We start from the raw sequence: 14,846 nt of genomic DNA on the forward strand, positions 1-14,846 counted from the left end.
GGGGTCTTTTAAGTATGGAGATCGATCATATTGGTGATAAGGAGTCATGGGAGTTTATTGATTAGGGGAGGATGACAAACATACTCTTTTGGAAACTCAATTGGTAGTTATGTAGAGGATGGATTTGAGGGGTAAGAGACTTGAGACAGGGAACCTAAATAGAAGACTACTGCAGCAATCCAGTTAAGAAGTGATGAGTATGTTTCAGATTCTCTCAGCTGTTAGTACTTGCATTGCCACATGAAATTACTTCATATTTATTTTTCACATATTTAAAATTTTTTAAAGATCACAGATAATCTTTAAAAAATGTTTACATATTTGAAAAAAATTATTTATTTAATTAATTTAGAATATTTTTCCATGGTTACAAGATTCATGTTCTTTCCCTCCACTCGTCAAACTCCCTCTCATAGTTGACATGCAATTCCACTGGGTTTTACTTGTGTCATTGATCAAGACCTATTTCCATATTATTGATATTCGAACTAGGGTGATCATTTAGAGTCCACATCCCTAATCATATCCCCATCAACCCATGAGATCACAGATATAAAGAAAGGGAAGTAGTCATTTAGTCTCACTATTTCATTTTATAGACTGAGATCTAGAATGAAGGTCCTTACTCAAGGTTAAAGGGAATAAGTAGCAGAGCTGGGACTTAACTCAGGTTTGGGAATCCAAGTCCAGCATTCTTTTCCATTGCACTTTCTGCCCCTCTTATATGTAGCTCACAATTAGAATATAAATTCCTCGATATTGGGAAATTTTGTGTTTGCATCTTTGATGCCTAAGCCTGTGTTTGGCATGTAGTAAGCAATTCAGAAATATTTGCTGAATTGAATTAAATGCTGAGAAAACAGATTGTTTATACTGATTGGTGAGTATAAATCCACCTAAGTCTGCTACATATATTAGCCAATCCCATACAATGCTTCACATCCCATTTAGTTATCCACCAGGAAACCATGGTCTACCTGGGCTTCTTGCTAGCTGGCTGTATAAATACATCTTCACCTCTGCTTTCCACCTTTTGTTCTGGGAGCAATAGTCAAACCAATACTACCTTTTATATTTTTTAATTTTTATTTGTAATCCAGTTAATAATTTCTTTTTTTCTTTGTAATTTTTTTATTTGGTCAGTTTCAAACATTATTCCTTGGTTACAAAAATCATATTCTATTCCTCTCTTCCCTCCTCCCACTCCTTCCCATAGCTAATGCGCAATTCCACTGGGTATTACATGTGTCCTTGATCAGAACCCATTTCCATGTTGTTGGTGTTTGCACTAGGATGTTCATTTAGAGTCTGCATCCCCAACCATATCCCCATTGACCCATGTGATAAAGCAGTTGTTTTTCTTCGGTGTTTTTACTCCCACAGTTTTTCCTCTGAATGTGGATAGTGTTCTTTCTTGTAGATCCCTCCAAGATGTTCAGGATCACTGCATTGCTACTAATGGAGAAGTCTATTATATTCGATTGTACCACAGTGTATCAGTCTCTGTGTACAATGTTCTCCTGGTTCTGCCCCTCTCACTCTGCATCACTTCCTGGAAGTCATTCCAGTTTCCATGTGATTCCTCCACTTTATTATTCCTTTGAGCACAATAGTATTCTATCACCCACATATACCACAGTTTGTTCAGCCATTCCCCAATTGAAGGGCATCCCCTCATTTTCCAATTTTTTGCCACCACAAAGAGCTCAGCTATGAATATTCTTATAAAAGTCTTTTTTCCTTATTATCTCTTTGAAGAGGATACACAGCAGTGCTATCGCTGAATCAAAGGGCAGAGAGTCTTTTATAGCCCTTTGGGCATAGTTCCAAATTGCCCTCCAGAATGGTTGGATCAATTCACAACTCCACCAGCAATGAATTAATGTCCCAACTTTGCCATATCCCCTCCAACATTCATTACTTTCCTTTGCTGTCATGTTAGACAATCTGCTGGGTGTGAGGTGATACCTCAGAGTTTTGATTTGCATCTCTCTGATTATAAGAGATTTAGAACACTTTTTCATGTGCTTATTAATGGTTTTCATTTCTTTGACCGAAAATTGCCTATTCATGTCCCTTGCCCATTTATCAATTGGAGAATGGCTTGATTTTTTGGTACAATTAATTTAGCTCTTTGTAAATTTGAATAATTAGACCTTTGTCAGAGATTTTTATTATGAAGATTGTTCCCCAATTTGTAACTTCCCTTCTAATTTTGGTTACATTGGCTTTGTTTGTACAAAAACTTTTTAATTTGATGCAATCAAAATTATTTATTATAAATTTTGTGACTTTTTGTAAGTCTTGCTTGATTTTAAAATCTTTCCTTTCCCAAAGGTCTGATATGTATGCAATTCTGTGTTCACAAAGTTTACTGATAGTTTCCTTCTTTATGTTCAAGTCATTTACCCATTCTGGATTTATCTTGGTATAGGGTGTGAGGTGTTGATCCAAACCTAATCTCTCCCACAGTCTTCCAATTTTCCCAGCAGTTTTTTTCAAATAGTGGATTTTTGTCCCCAAAACTGGGATCTTTGGGCTTGTCACAGACTGTCTTGCTAAGGTTATTTACCTTAAGTCTATTCCACTGATCCTCCTTTCTGTCTCTTAGCCAGTACCATATTGTTTTGATGGCCACTGCTTTATAGTATAGTTTGAGATCTGGTACTACAAATCCACCTTCTTTCACATTTTTTTTCATGACTCCCCTGGATATCCTTGATCTTTTGTTCTTCCAAATAAACTTTGTTATGGTTTTTTCTAATTTAGTAAAAAAGTTTTATGGTAGTTTGATGGATATGGCACTAAATAAGTAAATAAGTTTGGGTAGGATGGTCATTTGTATGTTAGCTCATCCTACCCATGAGCAGGTAATGTTTTTCCAATTGTTTAGATGTAGTTTTAATTGTGTGGAAAGGGTTTTGTAGTAGTGTTCATATAGTTCCTGTCTTTGTCTTGGCAGATAGATTACTAAGTATTTTATATTGTCTAAGGTGATTTTAAATGGAATTTCTCTTTCTAATTCTTGCTGATGAGATATGTTGGAGATATGTAGAAATGCTGAAGACTTATGTTCGTTCATTTTGTATCCTGAAAATTGCTAAAGTTGTTGATTATTTCCACTATCTTTTTAGTTGATTCTCTGGGGTTCTTTAAGTTGACCACCACATCATCCACAAAGAGTGTTAACTTGGTCTCCTCATTGCCTATTTTAATACCTTCAATGTATTTTTCTTCTCTAATTGCTACTTCTAGTGTTTCTAGTACAATGTTAAACAATAGAGGTGATAATAGTTATCCTTATTTCCCTCCTCATCTTATTGGGAAGGTTTCTAGTTTATCCCCATTGCAGGTGATGTTGGCTGATGGTTTTAGATAGATATTGTTTATTATTTTTAGGAAAGACCTGAGGGTTGTGTTTTGTCAAATGCTTTTTCTGCATATAGTGAGATAATCATGTGATTTTTGTTGGTTTGCTTGTTGATATGGTCAATTATGTGGATGGTTTTCCTGATATTAAACCATCCTTGCATTCCTGGTATAAATCCCACTTGATCATAGTGAATAACTGTAGCAGTCCATGTATAATTAAGATGCATGTGTAATTAAGATGCAAGGATTGTGTGTGGGCCCATGGCTATTCCTGTGCATGGCAATGAACTCTGATTCCAGCACTGCTAGGGTTAAGGCGCGAAAACTAACTTCCCTTTGTCTTACCCACCTGGGATAAAACCCCACCTTTACCTTGTCGTAATTTGCAATTAACCAAGGGCAATACACTATGTAATTCATCAATATGTATTGGGTACATTTGCATATCAAAGAGATTAAAAGGAGAGCAGCCATCTCAGTCTCTGAGATCTCACAGGATTGCCTAAGACTGTCTCTTCTCTTTTTCTCTCCTCTCTATCTCTCACCTGAAACCTGGCCTTCAGCCAGATGTCTCTCTCTTTTCCAATGCTAATACCTAGCACTCTATAATTCATCCTATTATACTCTGTTTATTCTCTCAGCTAAGCTATATCATCCTCTGACCTGTGTAGTGTTAAATTTGGATCTCTGGATGGTTCCTGCCTTTGGGTAGTTCAGAGGTTGGAGTATGGCTGTGGCTCCATTGTAATCAATACGGCCTGGTTTCTGACTCATTTCTGCCATCTCTAACTTGGCTCCGACATGCCCCCTGTGGAATTCTAAACTACTATCCTTTCTCTATCTTTCTTATCTTGTGGCTTCTCACTGGTGAGAGGCCGCAATAACCCTCCTGTTTCCTTACTGGAGTCTTTTTGCTAGTATCCTGTTAAAGATTTTTGCATCTATGTTCATTAAGGAGATTGGTCTGTAGTTTTCTTTCTCCATTTTTGACCTGCCTGACTTTGGAATCCATATCATATTTTGTCATTAAAGGAATTTGGTAGAACCCTCTCTTTGCTTATTATGTCAAATAGTTTGTATAGTATTGGGATTATCTGTTCTTTGAATGTTTGATAGAATTCAGTTGTGAATCCATAAGGCCCTAGGGATTTTTTCTTAGGAGGTTCTTTGATGGCTTGTTCAATTTCTTTTTCTGATATGGGATTATTTAAGAATTCTATTTCTTCTCCTGTTAATCTAGGCAATTTATATTTTTGTAAATATTCATCCATATCACCTTGGTTGGCATATTTATTGCCATATCATTGGGAAAAATAGTTTTTAATGATTACCTTAATTTCCTCTTCATTGGATGTGAGGTCTCCCTTTTCATCTATGATACTGTTAATTTGAATTTCTTCTTTCCTTTTTTATTAGATTGTCTATTTTGTTTTTTTTAAATACCAGTTTCTAGTCTTATTTATTAGTTCAATAATTATTTCACTTTCAAAAAAATAATTATTTCACTTTCAATTTTATTAATTTTTAGGATCTCTAATTTAGTTTTCTTCTGGGCATTTTTAATTTGTTCACTTTCAAGTTTTTTGATTTGCATCTCCAATTCATTGACCTCTGCCCTCCCTAATTTGTTAATATATGAATTCAAGGATATAAAATTTCCCCCGAGTACTGCTTTGTCTGCATCCCATAGATATTTCATCACTGTCATTTTCTTCAATGAAATTATTAATTGTTTCTATGATTTGTTCTGTAACTAACTGATTTTGGAGAATCATATTATTTAATTTCCAATTAATTCTTGATTTGGTTCTCCATGTACCTTTACTGATCATTATTTTTATTGCGTTATGATCTGAAAAGGTTGCAATTATTATTTCTGCTTTTCTGCATTGTTTGCCCTGTTTTTATGTCTTCATACATGATTAATCTTTGTGAATGTACCATGTGCTGCTGAAAAGAAGGTATATTTCTTTTTGTCCCTATTTATTTTTCTCCATATATCTATTAATTATAATTTTTCTAAGATTTTATTCACATCTTTTACCTATTTCTTATTTATCATTTGATTTGATTTATCTAAATTTGATAGTGGTAGTTTTAGCTCTTCCACTACTATAGTTTTACTATCTATTTCCTCCTTCAATTCCACTAGTTTCTCCTTTAGAAATTTGGATGCTATTCCATTTGGTGCATACATGTTGATTACTGATATTTCCTCATCATCTATACTCCCTTTTATCAGGATGTATTTACCTTCCCTACCCCTTTTAATCAGATCTATTTTTACTTTGGCTTTGTCAGATATCATGGTTGCAATTCCTGCCTTCTTTCTATCAATTGAGGCCCAATAGGTTTTGCTCCAACCTTTAATTCTAACTTTGTGAGTATCTACCCACCTCAGGAGTGTTTCTTATAGACAACATATGATAGGATTTTGATTTCTAATCCACTCTCCCATTTTTTTTCTTTTGTGGAAAGGAAACTAGATTAACAGTTGGTGGGGGAAGGGGCAACTGGGAGTGGCAGTTTGGTCTTGTGACTAGCACTTCCTGCCTGCCGGGGGGGGACATGCTTCCTGGTGTTGGAGGAGAGAGGAGCTGATTCAGCCCAGTCTGGAGAGGCATGCTCTTCTTGCTTCAGCCCGAAGACACAGGCTTCTGAAGGTTGGAACTGTTCTTGTTTGCTTTCTGTCTACTGCTAAGATTCTGAATTAGACAAAGTGAGGACTGATATAGAGTAGACGGGAGTGGGAGAACCCTCCACCAGCCTCTGGGGCCTGGCCGAACTCTGAAGCTGAGGAAAGAACTCCAATCCCAACTGGTTATTAAACTTTATATTATTTGAATTCACAGTCAGATAAGTGGACTATCTTTTCGGGTCATAGAGGGAGCTGAACTTCAGTTCAGTCATTCCAGGACACACAGTCCTTATCAGACCCCTGCTGTTTCCTCTCAGCAGGGGGAGTCTCCCTCCTTTGCCTCACCAAGCAATATACCCTCTTTCCCCTTAACTCCTCCATACCCCCATACACACTTCCCATTATCTTGGTTTTTCCAATTCCCCATTTCCTTTCCCAATAAATATTACACTTTTTATGGGCGAGTTCATTCTATTCATGTTCAAAGTTATGATTGTCACTTGTGTATTCCCCAGCATTTTGATATCCTCTCCTAGTTTTGTCCTTTCTTCTTTTGCTATATCCTTTTAAACCAGTGGTTTACTTTTAATCAATCCCCCTAATCCCCTCCCTTAATATGCTTCCCTTTCTGGCCCCTCCCTTTTTGTTCCCTTCTTGTTTTTTTAGGGTCTGTTAAGTTCCCTCCCCCCTCTCATTCATTTCCTTTTTGTACTCCCTCTCCCCTACCCCCCTTAGTTTTCCCTTCTCACTTTCCTTGTAGGATAAGATAGAATTCAAGATCCCAATGGATCTAGATGCTCTTCTCTCTCAGAACTGATTTCACTGAGAGTAAGGTTCAAGTATTACCTATTAGCACTCTCTTCCTCTCCTTCTTATAAGAGTATTCTTCCCCTCCCCTTCCCATGTATATCTTTGTGTGATAAAGATCATCCAATTTATTTTATTTTTTCAAGTATTTCTTGGTCCCATCTTTGATTCCCCCCTCCGTTTTTCTTTTTTTGCATAACATCTTATAGTGCTTATTGCCCCAATATATTCCTGTGAATGATTCTTCTAATTACTATAATAGTGAATATAATTTTTGAGAGTTACAAATAACATTTCCCCCATATATTAACATATATATATATATATATACACATATATAATTTGTTCTAATTGTAGCCCTTAAAGAAGAAAATTTGAATAAAAAAATTTTTCCCCTTTTCCCTCTCTTTCTTATTTACCTTTTCACGTTTCTCTTGATCTTTGTTTTTGGATATCAAACTTTACACTTAGTTCTGGTCTTTTCTTTACAAATTCTTGGAGATCTTTCATTTTGTTGGATGCCCATACTTTCCCCTGGAAGTTTATAGTCAATTTTGGTGGATAGGTGATCCTTTTTTGAATACCCAATTCTCTTGCCTTTCTGAATATCATGTTCCAAGCCTTATGGTCCTTTAGTGTGGAAGCTGCCAGGTCTTGTGTGATCCTGATTGGTGCTCCTTGGTATCTGAATTGTCTCTTTTTGGCTTCTTGTAGAATTTTCTCCTTAGCTTGAAAGTTATTGAATTTGGCAATTACATTCCTGGGAGTTTTCTTTTGAGGATTTAGTGTAGAGGGTGTTCTATGAAGTCTTTCAATGTCTATTTTTTCCCCTTGTCCAAGAATATCAGGACAGTTTTCTTGGATGATTTCTTGTAGTATGATGTCAAGATTTCTGTTTATTTCTGGATTTTCAGATAGACCAATGATTCTCAAATTGTCTCTCCATGATCTGTTTTCCTGATCTGTCATCTTCTCATTGAGATATTTTATGTTTTATTCTATTTTGTCAGTCTTTTGACTCTGCTTTATTAATTCTTGCTGTTTTGCTAGATCATTGCCTTCTAATAGCCTAATTCTGGATTTTAAAGACATGTTTTCCTTTTCAGTTTGGCCTATCCTGCTTTTCGTGACTTCCAGTTGTTTCTCCAACTGGGAGTTCTTGTCCTTTAAACTGTTATTTTCTCTTTGAACTATTTCCCACTTTTCTTGCCAGAAGGCTTCTATCTTTTTGATAAGCTCCAATTTAAATTCTTCAAGAGCTTGTGGACAATTTCCATTTTTGGGGGGAGGTTTGGGTGCATTTATTTGAATTTCCTCCTCTATTTCCTCTGTAGCCTAGGTTTTTCCTTCATAAAAAATTTCCAGGGCCAATCCCTTCTTCCTGGTTTTCTTGGAGGGAGGTTGTTGTTCCTGAGCACAATTTGCCATCACTGTGGAGGTTTTTCTTCCCCTTTTTAGTCAGAAATCTGAATGTGATGGGCAGGCTTTCTGTGTATGGAGTTAAGGAACAAGCATTTTGCCTGAGGCAAGCTCTCGAATCTCCACAGCTTCTGCTCTTTGCTGCCCTTCTCTGTGCTATCTTCTCATGAGCGCCTGTGGTCTGAGCTCTTCAGCCTGTTGGGGTTTCAGATGTATCTGCTCTCAGGGGTAGGTCTTTGGTGGTCTTAGTCAACTTCCAGGGACCTAGAGGTGCCCCTCGCTCACTCGCTGATTTTGGTGTGTGCTGGCTCTGACTCTGATTCAGTAGGTGGGATTGGGATAGGGTAGATCAGTTCACATTTTGGTGGGAGTTTTTTCACCACCTTATAGTGTGGAAATGCCCAAATCCCATGTACCTTCAATGCTGCGCCCTACTGTAGAGTCCCTTCATTCTTATGAATTTTGTTTTTTTGGTCTTTTGAGGTAGTCTATATTGGTGGGTGCTGAGGAGAGGATGATTCCTGTGTCTAGACTGCTGCTATGTTTACCTGGAAGTCCAATACCATCTTTTATAATGGTTAGAATGGGTTTGACTAAATTATAAGAGTAAAAAAAAATGTTGTGGTCGCCATTTATAGAAATTAACCCTTAAGTCAGAAGACTGTTAATAGCTCAAATAGTTTTTATTATAGTAAGTTAAAGATAATAAGAGAGGGAAATATAGAAAGGAGGTAAATAGCCTAATAACATAAAGCCTAACAATTCAGAATCTGTCTACAAATCTCAGCCTCAGAAACAAACCCTCTGCTTTCTGCCGAGTATCACCTTATATGCCATTCCCTTCACCTACTAGTCTCCTACATCCCCCCGCCCCCCAGGAACCAATCACAACTCCTCAATTAGCCTGGCACCACCCAGGTGGGGAGTGCCTATGGGATCAACTCCCTGGTTGCTGATGCACCCAAATTCAAAACAAATAGAAGGGAATTCTAAATCTCTGATTGACCAAATCAAAATACAAATTCCCTTCTCACACTTTGCTACTATAAAGAGTAATTATTGACCATCCTTCGATTGCACTCACAATCCCTGTGACTTCCTAGAATTAAACTCCCTCCCCTAACTCTCCACTACCCCCATTCTCATATATATATTGTTTTCCTCCAATTAAAATAGAGGTTCCCCAAGTACTGGGACTGTTTCATTTTTGCATTTGTATGTCCCAAATCTAGTACAATGCCTCGCACATAGAAGGCATTTAATAAATTCTTTCTTCCTTCCTTTTTTGATTTTTAAAAATTCTTCCTTTCTTTCTTTCTCTTTCTTTCTTTTTCTTTCCCCATGATTTGATTGACTAAAACTCATGATTCCCATTTTCCATGACAAACTGAAATAAAATTCAGGTTATTTCACAACAAAACTACTCATAAAGTATCAATAATACAATGCCCTTGTAAGACTCAAATGTTTACCTGTTTGCATAGGCTGTATGTGAAATTACTGTCCATTGAGAAATTCTTGCCAAAATGCATTTAATGGAAGCAGATGAAATTTTAATGCTAAACATTCTATGAACTGTCAAAAAGAGGGAGCTTCTGGCACAGCAAGCTTTTTGGTTAATATTATCCTCAGTTGCCTTTCTGTGAGTCTGAAATTTAGTGTGAGCCATCTTATTATCATAATGAGTTCATAATGTAACAAAACACTACAAGCCACTCAGTTGGCTCTGACATGAGGACTCATTGTATCTGGGTCTGATTGTCTTCTATGATTCTGAGCAGGGAAAATTCTGTCATTATATAGCCATTTTCATGCATAATACCATGATATGGTAAGACATGCATAAAATCAAAAAAGAGAAAATCACAATTGTAAGGTTTTTCAAAGGATTAAAAACAAATTTATATTTTTAAAAATGTTTTATTGATGCCTTTTGTTTTTATATCACATTTTCCCTCCTTACCCCCACCAGAGATCTCTTATAATAAATACTTTTTTAAAGAACAAAAAGAGTTCCAATAATTTTATCAATGTATTGACTGAATCTGACAGTATATGTTGTATTCCATTTCCATAATCCACTACATCTGTAAAATAAATGTCAGAATGTATATATTTTTTCATTTTTTCATCAGGGTTAAGAAGATTGGTCATCATAAAATGAGGGTATGCCCTCCAATTGGGGAATGGCTGAATAAATTGTGGTATATGGTGGTGATGGAATACTATTGTGCTCAAAGGAATAATAAAGTGGAGGAATTCCATGTGAACTGGAACGACCTCCAGGAATTGATGCAGTGAGAGGAGCAGAACCAGGAGAACATTGTACACAGAGATTGAAATACTGTGGTACAATCGAACGTAATGGACTTCTCTACTAGTAGCAACGCAATGATCCAGAACTATTAGGAGGGATATATGACAAAGAACAGTATCCATATCCAGAGGAAGAACTGTGGGAAAAGAAATAAAGAAGAAAAACAACTGCTTGATCACATGGGTTGATGGGGGTTGTCTGGGAAAGTAGACTGTAAAAGATCACCCTAGTGCAAATATTAATAATATGAAAATAGGTCTTGATCAATGACACATGTTAAACCCAGTGGAATTATGCATCAAACATGGGAAGGGGGTGAGGGGAGGGGAGGGAATGAACATGAGTCTTGTAACCATGGAAAAATATTCTAAATCATCTAATTTAATAAAATTTTCAAAAAAAAGATTGTTCATCATAACATATATAGTTTCTTTTTTGTTGATCTCTCCATTTATATTGTTGTAGTTATTGTATATATTTTCTGGTTATGATTATATTGCTTTGCAACATTTCAAAAACATTTTATCATTTCTGTCTTCTCTATATTCATCATTTCTTATAGCATATAATATTATATTTATGAATCCAAATTAGTTTAGTCATTTCTAAATTAATTGGAATCTACTTTATTTTCAGTTCTTTACTAGTAGATAGCATAGTAAATGTTTCAGTGCATTCTGGGGGGGCTTTTTATTCTTGACTTCCCCAAAGCATATACTTAGTAATGAAATCTCCAGGTCAGAGGGTATGGGCATTCTGTATGACTAACTTTCATAATCCTCTCTCTTCTGCTGCTTTGTGAGGAAGATAAATTCCCTGGTATTTCTTATTGAATAGTTTTCATGGAGAAGGGCATCTGATGAATTGAGCTTGCTCAAATGTTTCCCCTTGGAACAATTTGAATAGAAATGCACTCTAGGGGATCTAGAAAGTTCAGAGAATTCAAAACAGGATGCAGCTGTTTTATAACAGAGTGCCTGGCCCATATTACTGCTTAATTGTAGGGCCCAGGTTCAATCTCTGACAGAATGGCAAGTGTGAAGGATGTTTCCTCATACAAACTGTTGGGCATTGCATGGATTTACCACTTCTTCGATTGATGGAACTCCCTCTAGTGGCCCAGAACACAGACCATTCTGTGTAAATTTTGTCCAGAAAGACAGTGAGATGTGAAGAAAATAATCCTGGATTTTTTAAGTCAGATAAACCAAGTCCAAATCCCAGATTTCCTCTCTTATCACAAAACATCTCATGACCTTAGTTCCCTCCACTGTAAACTAACGGGTTGGACTACTTGGCCTCTGAAATCCTTTCTGCATCTAGATCAGTGATTTGTAAAATGAGAGCATTGAACTGAATGGCCTCCTTTCTTAAAAGATCCCTTCCAAGACTAAGTCTATGATAAAGAGTAGATTTGGTGAAAAGATGGTTAATTATGAAAGCACTCAATCCACACTGCCTTTCCCTGTCTTGATTGCTTTTTTTTTTTTAATTCTTACATTCTGACTTAGAATTAATCCAAAGCAGAAGTGGTAAGGGCTAGGGAACTGAGGTTAAGATTCTGAGGCTAGATTTGAAGCCAGGACCTCTAGTCTCTATTGATCTAGTCTCAATCCATTGAGCCACCCAGCTGCCCTGCTTTTGCAATGGACTAATCTCCACTGAAAAAGCTTATTTGCAGTAGCCAGTCAAGTCAATCAAAATTAGTGTGTGTGTGTGTGTGTGTGTGTGTGTGTGTGTGTGTGTGTGTTCTCTTTCATTTATAGATTTCTCAAGCTTCCAGAATTGGGTCTTTGTGCCAGGACTAAGCTCTACTCCCTGATCCTTTTTTTTTTTTTTGAGGTAGAATGATCACCCCTGTTTGGTCTCACCCTGGGCAGGCATCAGTACACAGCCCCAAAACTTTGTCACCTGCTGGCCATCTAAAACCTCAGCATCTTCATGCTCACTCCAAAGCCTTCTGGAAAATGTAATGCTTTACTGTTGTTTTGAATAGTCAGCGGTTCAAAAGGCAAGGTGGGAATAGTAGGGGACGTCACAGCAAGGTAGAGACCTTCTAAATGAGTGTCTGAGACAAGAAAAGAATTGGTAAGTGGGAAGTTTTGCTAGTTTCTGCTTTCCATGCTGTGCCTACAAATTGCTGCCAAGGTATGACACACTAAGTTCTATGCAAAACTTGCAGGAAGACTAGCTCCTTATCAACATCTACAGACACATCTACCTTCTTCGCTGGCTGGAAGAACAGTATTGCTCATTATTCAGCACACTTTGGTTCATTTCCATAATGATCAGCTCCTCACCAAGCTCTGGCAGATCTAAGAAGTGATTTCCATAATGCCTCATAGAGGAAGACAATAAAAGAAATCAGGGAGACATCTGTGCATTGTTTATAGGTCCATTAGCCTTTCCTGAACTGTAAATTACTTGGCAACATCTGGGCAGGAGGAAGAAAAATATTTCTATTTGCATAAAAGAGGTTAAGAGCATCATGGCTGGATTCAAGTTTTTCAAATTTTATTATCTCAAAAGATACGGTGGATTTGAAAGCTTAGATTTGGTTATTATAAAACTAATTAGGAGAAGTCAAGACTTCCAGCACAGACATAAATACAAGACAGAAAAATCTAAAAATACAGTGAAATGTTGTTAAAGATTTCAATGGCAAGGTCAATAGCCACTTTAATTTATGGCTGAAAATTTAGTCAGTGGGAAACCATTTTATATATTGTTCTTGAATGAATATATACTCATTAAGTCAGCCACTAAGCTAAGATTGCTGAAAATGATTTGATTTGGGACTGGGGTGGGGTGAGCAGAGAAGGTACAGTTTGGGGGATGGACCTATGTTTGACATCATGAAAAGGGCACTAGACTCAGTAAGAGGGTCCAACTCAAATGGAAACTCCTAGCCCTGCTACTTTGCTAAGTAATCTTAAACAAGACAATCAACCTCTGTGAACATCAGTTGCCTCCTCTATAAAGACAAGGTAATGATCTTTGTTACTACCCCATCTCAAAGAATTAGTCTGAGTGCATAATTTCCCTAACGTGTTTTGTTATTAAGGGTCTACATAATGAGAATTTCATTACTTTTGAAACATCTGTAATTCCTTAGTGTGAGTGTTCCTTCCATCTCTCCAACTTAGTAAATGAGTTCTTTTGACCATAAAACTATGTCCCATGGAGGCTAACTTTTGGGTGATAAGCTTCTTCAAGCTTGTCTAAACTGGTCCTATAGTATAATAGTCACAGCGTCTCTCATCAGACCCATGCACAAAGTCTTTCCAACTAGGTAGGAAGGATTTATGCTTCTCTGTCATGACCTTCACTAATCTAGAGTCACCTGTACCCAAAAGGAGGCATCTGAGGAGAGCTTTAGTGAATGGGATTGATGAGGCTGGTCTTGGGATTTCAGCAAGATAAGAAATTTCTTATGAGTTAATTCCTTCTACCAAAGTCAGTACCTACTGAAACTTATAGTCTGAGAGATCTGCCTGGAGCATTGAGAGGTAAGTAATTTACCTAGGATCATATCTATGGGGTTGGACTTGAATCTAGGACTTTGGGATTCCAAGCACATCTATTGCATCTGCTGCAACCACAATATGACACTGCTTTTCCTTAGTGAATGATAACATTTAACTTACATAAATGAATTATTATAATTGATGTGACAACTGGTGAGAGTATTAAATTCAACTTACAAAAGGGGAAGAAAATGTGGTTGCAGTTCTATTATAGGAGTATAGGACAGAAGAAAATCTTTAGGGAAATCAATCTATTCACTCCTATTTTCATGACTAAGTTTTCATTTCTTGTATACAAATTAGTTCTGGACTTATATGTTATGAGGTATTCAAGTGAGTACACCCTCAAATTGTTTCATGGCTTCATCAATTTGATATTTCCCTCTAACAATTAAACACATTCCCTCCTTACACACCTAATTTGTACATGTCTAATCATAAGTATACCAATGGGTCCACCCAATGTTTTGGAGGCTTCCCTTGCTTTTTCTTGGTATTGTTAGGGAACCAGTAGAACATTTTGGCTATCCACTTGTTTTTCCTCACTCTTCTCAGGTGACTGGCTCATCTTCTCTTTCTATTTTTGAATTCTCTAATGGAATTCTTTGAATTCCTTGTTGGTCATCTGTTGCATCCTACTCACATTTATCATGTACATATCTTTGCTCATCCCAATTCTCATTTTTAATTCTTCATTGATAGTTAAAAGTCATGTCTTGCTGTAACAGTAATGGTAGAATGTTAGCATTTTTTAGAAAAAAAAAAA

Source organism: Monodelphis domestica, chromosome 3 (genome assembly GCF_027887165.1).
Source record: "Monodelphis domestica isolate mMonDom1 chromosome 3, mMonDom1.pri, whole genome shotgun sequence".
NCBI lineage: Eukaryota > Metazoa > Chordata > Mammalia > Didelphimorphia > Didelphidae > Monodelphis > Monodelphis domestica.